This window comes from Lepisosteus oculatus, chromosome 14 (assembly GCF_040954835.1).
Source record: "Lepisosteus oculatus isolate fLepOcu1 chromosome 14, fLepOcu1.hap2, whole genome shotgun sequence".
NCBI lineage: Eukaryota > Metazoa > Chordata > Actinopteri > Semionotiformes > Lepisosteidae > Lepisosteus > Lepisosteus oculatus.
Genome location: NC_090709.1, coordinates 22,412,777 through 22,419,536, shown reverse-complemented (window position 1 = coordinate 22,419,536; position 6,760 = coordinate 22,412,777). Strand labels below are relative to the sequence as shown.

The 6,760-nt window shown below is 41.2% G+C and overlaps 3 non-coding genes across 3 annotated transcripts; 1 reads left to right on the top strand and 2 right to left on the bottom strand.

Annotated features, from left to right (window-relative positions):
- Positions 1–3,612: 3,612 nt before the first annotated feature.
- On the bottom strand, positions 3,613–3,685 carry trnak-uuu (transfer RNA lysine (anticodon UUU)). Its single transcript has one exon. It is a non-coding gene; the product is annotated as a tRNA-Lys (tRNA).
- A 1,314-nt stretch (positions 3,686–4,999) lies between these two features.
- Positions 5,000–5,071, bottom strand: trnaa-cgc (transfer RNA alanine (anticodon CGC)). The gene has a single exon. It is a non-coding gene; the product is annotated as a tRNA-Ala (tRNA).
- A 1,514-nt stretch (positions 5,072–6,585) lies between these two features.
- On the top strand, positions 6,586–6,658 carry trnak-uuu (transfer RNA lysine (anticodon UUU)). Its single transcript has one exon. It is a non-coding gene; the product is annotated as a tRNA-Lys (tRNA).
- Positions 6,659–6,760: the final 102 nt, after the last annotated feature.

Below are 6,760 nucleotides of genomic sequence, written 5' to 3'. Positions count from 1 at the left end.
GAAAGGGGCCACAGCTACAGTAAGGTTGTATGAGGTTTGGGGGCCTGTCTGGTGTGTAAAACACTTGGTTTCAGCAGAGTGGGTGCTGTATTTGAAATGCTATTGAGCCATGAAGACGACCCACCCGTCCCAGTGTATTACCTGTAGTGTAATCTTCAGAAAATCATAAGAAATTAAAGAAAGGGGCCACAGCTACAGTAAGGTTGTATGAGGTTTGGGGGCCTGTCTGGTGTGTAAAACACTTGGTTTCAGCAGAGTGGGTGCTGTATTTGAAATGCTATTGAGCCATGAAGACGACCCACCCGTCCCAGTGTATTACCTGTAGTGTTATCTTCAGAAACTCATTACAAAATAAAGACAGGGGCCACAGCTACAGTAAGGTTGTATGAGGTTCGGGGGCCTGTCTGGTGTGTAAAACACTTGGTTTCAGCAGAGTGGGTGCTGTATTTGAAATGCTATTGAGACATGAAGACGACCCACCCGTCCCAGTGTATTACCTGTAGTGTAATCTTCAGAAAATCATAAAAAATTAAAGAAAGGGGCCACAGCTACAGTAAGGTTGTATGAGGTTTGGGGGCCTGTCTGGTGTGTAAAACACTTGGTTTCAGCAGAGTGGGTGCTGTATTTGAAATGCTATTGAGCCATGAAGACGACCCACCCGTCCCAGTGTATTACCTGTAGTGTAATCTTCAGAAAATCATAAAAAATTAAAGAAATGGGCCACAGCTACAGTAAGGTTGTATGAGGTTTGGGGGCCTGTCTGGTGTGTAAAACACTTGGTTTCAGCAGAGTGGGTGCTGTATTTGAAATGCTATTGAGCCATGAAGACGACCCACCTGTCCCAGTGTATTACCTGTAGTGTTATCTTCAGAAACTCATTACAAAATAAAGACAGGGGCCACAGCCACAGTAAGGTTGTATGAGGTTTGGGGGCCTGTCTGGTGTGTAAACCACTTAGTTTCAGCAGAGTGGGTGCTGTATTTGAAATGCTATTGAGCCATGAAGACGACCCACCCGTCCCAGTGTATTACCTGTAGTGTAATCTTCAGAAAATCATAAAAAATTAAAGAAAGGGGCCACAGCTACAGTAAGGTTGTATGAGGTTTGGGGGCCTGTCTGGTGTGTAAAACACTTGGTTTCAGCAGAGTGGGTGCTGTATTTGAAATGCTATTGAGCCATGAAGACGACCCACCCGTCCCAGTGTATTACCTGTAGTGTAATCTTCAGAAAATCATAAAAAATTAAAGAAAGGGGCCACAGCTACAGTAAGGTTGTATGAGGTTTGGGGGCCTGTCTGGTGTGTAAAACACTTGGTTTCAGCAGAGTGGGTGCTGTATTTGAAATGCTATTGAGCCATGAAGACGACCCACCCGTCCCAGTGTATTACCTGTAGTGTAATCTTCAGAAAATCATAAAAAATTAAAGAAAGGGGCCACAGCTACAGTAAGGTTGTATGAGGTTTGGGGGCCTGTCTGGTGTGTAAAACACTTGGTTTCAGCAGAGTGGGTGCTGTATTTGAAATGCTATTGAGCCATGAAGACGACCCACCTGTCCCAGTGTATTACCTGTAGTGTTATCTTCAGAAACTCATTACAAAATAAAGACAGGGGCCACAGCTACAGTAAGGTTGTATGAGGTTCGGGGGCCTGTCTGGTGTGTAAAACACTTAGTTTCAGCAGAGTGGGTGCTGTATTTGAAATGCTATTGAGCCATGAAGACGACCCACCCGTCCCAGTGTATTACCTGTAGTGTAATCTTCAGAAAATCATAAAAAATTAAAGAAAGGGGCCACAGCTACAGTAAGGTTGTATGAGGTTTGGGGGCCTGTCTGGTGTGTAAAACACTTGGTTTCAGCAGAGTGGGTGCTGTATTTGAAATGCTATTGAGCCATGAAGACGACCCACCCGTCCCAGTGTATTACCTGTAGTGTAATCTTCAGAAAATCATAAAAAATTAAAGAAAGGGGCCACAGCTACAGTAAGGTTGTATGAGGTTTGGGGGCCTGTCTGGTGTGTAAAACACTTGGTTTCAGCAGAGTGGGTGCTGTATTTGAAATGCTATTGAGCCATGAAGACGACCCACCTGTCCCAGTGTATTACCTGTAGTGTTATCTTCAGAAACTCATTACAAAATAAAGACAGGGGCCACAGCTACAGTAAGGTTGTATGAGGTTCGGGGGCCTGTCTGGTGTGTAAAACACTTGGTTTCAGCAGAGTGGGTGCTGTATTTGAAATGCTATTGAGCCATGAAGACGACCCACCTGTCCCAGTGTATTACCTGTAGTGTTATCTTCAGAAACTCATTACAAAATAAAGACAGGGGCCACAGCCACAGTAAGGTTGTATGAGGTTCGGGGGCCTGTCTGGTGTGTAAAACACTTGGTTTCAGCAGTGTGGGTGCTGTATTTGAAATGCTATTGAGCCATGAAGACAACCCACCCATCCCACCTGTAGTGTTATCTTCAGAAAATCATAAAAAAATAAAGGTTCCATAACCCAAAACAAAGCTGGGAATAGTCAGATGACCTGCTTAGTGTGCAAAACACTTACCTGCAGCATTGTGGGTGCTGTGGTTTAAATGCTATTGGTTTGTGAACAGAATACCCCTATCCCAGTGCATTGTGCCACATTAAATAAAAGCAAGAGAAAAAGAGATTCAGAACACAAAGCTGTGTCAGTGTTCTGTGTAAAAAGTCGGTATGAACATCATGGGAGCTGTTTTTAATAAGCTGCTGAGTAAAGAATATTTTTATCTTCCTGCTGTCAGTAGTATTGTGAATATAGTTGACCCTTACCTGAATGAAAACAGGACGTAAAGGAAGGGTTTCAGAAATCAAACAAAGCTTTATTCCCGTGCTTACAGTCTGGGTAATTGGAGACTGCGCTGTTCAGCTTCCTATGGTCATATACCGGTTTTTCGCACGAAGCCGTATTGAACAGTATTTCTCGCGTTGTGAACGTGTGCACACAGCGGTCCCCCGGGTTCCAGTTCGTGCGTAATTACGCATCGATGAAAAACCGGAGGTTTTAAAAAAGATAATTAGCTCACTGATAGTTTGATATAAAGGGTGTGGAAATATCCACAAGTCGTGGTCTTTAAAATGCATTTGGTTTGACAGCATTCTGTGCTTCCATCGCGAAGATATGGACAAAAGAATATTCGTGCTTGGTCAAAAAAATGTCATAAAAACGACAAAGTAAAGGCTGAGAAAGCATCCACAATGTATTTTATACACAAAACAAGCATTCTCGCAACTCTAAGAGGTTTCGTGAAAGCGCTACAGGCGTGCCAAAATCGTTTTCGAACTTCGAGCTAACTTTACCCCGGTATGTTCTGCAGAGTTGCAGTGTGCCTTTCCTCTTGTATTCAAGAGTACTCACTGTGTGAGCTCCTCACTGCGTGTTCTGTACTCTACTGTGATTTAATTTAGATGATTACGTGGAGTAGAGTGACAAGATCTACTTGAACACTTTCGGTTTGTGAAATGAAACACTAAATACACTACTGTAAATACAAGTAATGGACATTTAAAATAACCAAGTACAGCTAGAACAGTGAAAGATTAAAGACTATTTAGAATGACATTCACAATAGACTTAAGAACAGCACATCCGCCCGAACAGGGACTTGAACCCTGGGCCCTCAGATTAAAAGTCTGATGCTCTACCGACTGAGCTATCCGGGCTCTGAAAGAAAATCGACACTGTCGGGATCCTCGCAAGTCACGTGTCTCTTGTTCCGAAGAGCAGTCATACCTGACCCGTCTGGAATGACCACTGACAGACTTTATCATGAAGCGACGGCACCACTCCCAGTAGAATGAGTAAAAAATACAGCATGACATTGGTAGTTAAGGGGCTCCCACAATCCATCTTTCCTCACATTACTGATTTTTTTCAATAGCATTTGGACCTTTTTTCACATTCAGATTTTTTTCTCATTTAATAAAATCTTTTAATCAACAACATTAAAAAGAAAACAAATGGAACGTTTTTTGGAACAATAATTAAAAAAAATATTTCAATGCCTTGGTTGTATACGTGTGCACACCCTTTATAAAGGGAGTTGCAACAGTGCTGAAATTTAAAGAGCATTTCTGTAGAGAAAACAGCCTTGATGTTAAGCTTAGGGAGCCTGTCTTTTCGAAATTCTATTTCTTGACACCTTGCACAGCATCCCGACAGACTAACAAATATTTGTTGGAGAAATTGGCTCACACACCGGAAGACACTAACGTTTATTTACGTTAGAGTATGTGAATAACAGTTTAACCGAAAAAGTTTGTCATTGTGATTTTGTTAAAATTCAATAAATCGTCTATCAACAGTTAGAATTTATTAAGAAATTGTTTTATTTCATAAACTATAAGACAATTCAGAGAGTTTATAGGTCATATCCGTCGCTTATGTTCTTTTAACTCTAGAGTTCAGGATCCAAACCCAGGTGCGGACGGTTGTGTTTCTTGAATCTCTTGTAATCATCAAAAGTCGATGTGTAGTCCTTCAGTACTTTCTCGAGTTGTGCCATGGATATTTTATACGTTCAATACTTGTCATGCTCTTTTGCATTTTCCTTAACAAACGGAAAAAGTTCAAAGTGTGTTTATGGCAGTGTTTCACATCTACACGAAAGCACTTGTAACAGTACAGGACACGCAGTGAGGAGTTCGTGAAGCTTTCAGTTTAGTGCGGAGTTTAGAAGGAGGATTCACTCGCTGAATGATCTAAGAAATCCTGGGTGAGATTCAACAGGTGTTTTCTGCAACAGCCATGACAAGTGTGAAGCAATCTCAGGATTTCCTGAATTTGAACTAAATTATTAGTTCAAATAATTTAGGATTTAACAGAACTAAATGAGGTACATTTAAAACAGCAGCGCAACTCTGCAGCACGTCGAGTGTGCCTGCATTTAGTTGTGTAAACCTGGCTCTCTCTGAACACAAGCAAAGAGTTCTCACTCAACAGAAGATTGCGATGTGAGTACTGTAATATAAAGCACCTGGAGATGCCAGGGATTGAACCCGGGACCTCATACATGCGAAGCATGCACTCTACCACTGAGCTACATCCCCGATGGAAAAGGTAATGGAACAGACTTGTCCAGATGCTCACTGATCACAATCCACCACTCACGAAGAATGCCTGCAGTTTCCCACTTGTGCGTTTCCTCTACTACAGAGTAAATGCATGGGAATGAAGAAATAAGGAAGGAAAAATAATCGCATCGAAGCTTTCAGAGACTGGGCACAAATGAACCAGTTATTTTTATATCCAGTCACACAGGCGACGGTGGTTAATTCCTTGATGGGGGAGAGCTTTTTTTACCTCCTTGCTCGACTGTCTTTCAATTCTGTTTTATTTGAAAGCTTTTTGCATCTTTTAAGTGCTCTTGATTAAACTATGCATAGAAAAACAGCACTACTGATTATTTTCATGGGCCGATGCACACTTGTTCTGTACAACTCGAGTGATAAAGCCCTGTCTGCAAATATTGTAGAAGAACATAAAAGGGTGAAACAACGCCCCAACCACAGGAATGGTAACAGGCAGGATCGTGTCTTGTCAATGCACACAGGCGTTAGAGCTGAATAATTTACTTTTAGTGGTGTTTTTAAACAAAGATGGAACATGTTATTTCTATACCAGGAAGAAAGGAGCAGACTTTAAGAGGCAAAAACGACACCTTATCAAAGCTAATATCAATTAAAATTACATCACAACAAAAGAGTGGAGCCTTGAGTGAATAAAATTAGTTTTCATTGGACGTATGTGTCTCTATAACTTTGTTGGTGAGAGAGAGGATTGTGATAATTTGCAGGTGCTTCTCGGAAGTGCGTTGGTGGTACAAGCGCCTTCCAAATAATTGAGTCGGGTTTGAATCCGCCAGTACAAACCCAAATCTTTTCAAGATAATTTGTGGTCCGCTAACACATCTTTTGAAACACTACAACAGGTAACACCCCGTGTGAAACATCATGAACATCTGTTAAAGCCTGAGTTTTACATACTCTAATGTAAATAAACGTTAGTGTCTTCCGGTGTGTGAGCCAATTTCTACAAAAAATATTCGTTAGTCTGTCGGGAGGCTGTGCAAGGTGTTAAGAAATAGAATTACTAAAAGACAGGCTCCCTAAGCTTAACATCAAGGCAGAAAAAATGCTGTTTTCTCTACAGAAATGCTCTTTAAATTTCAGCACTGTTGCAACTCCCTTTATAAAGGGTGTGCACACGTATACAACCAAGGCATTGAAAGTTTTTTTTTTAATTATTGTTCCAAAAAATGTTCCATTTGTTTTCTTTTTAATGTTGTTGATTAAAAGATTTTATTAAATGAGAAAAAAATCTGAATGTGAAAAAAAGTCAAAATGCTATTGAAAAAAATCAGTAATGTGAGGAAAGATGGATTGTGGGAGCCCCTTAACTACCCATGTCATGCTGTATTTTTCACTCATTCTACTGGGAGTGGTGCCGTCGCTTCATGATAAAGTCTGTCAGTGGTCATTCCAGACGGGTCAGGTATGACTGCTCTTCAGCACAAGAGACACGTGACTTGCGAGGCTCCCGACAGTGTCTATTTTTTTTCAGAGCCCGGATAGCTCAGTCGGTAGAGCATCAGACTTTTAATTTGAGGGTCCAGGGTTCAAGTCCCTGTTCGGGCAGTTGTGCTGTTCTTAAGTCTATTGTGAATGTCGTTCTTAATAGTCTTTTATCTTTCACTCTTCTAGCTGTACTTGGTTATTTTAAATGTCCATTACTTGTAT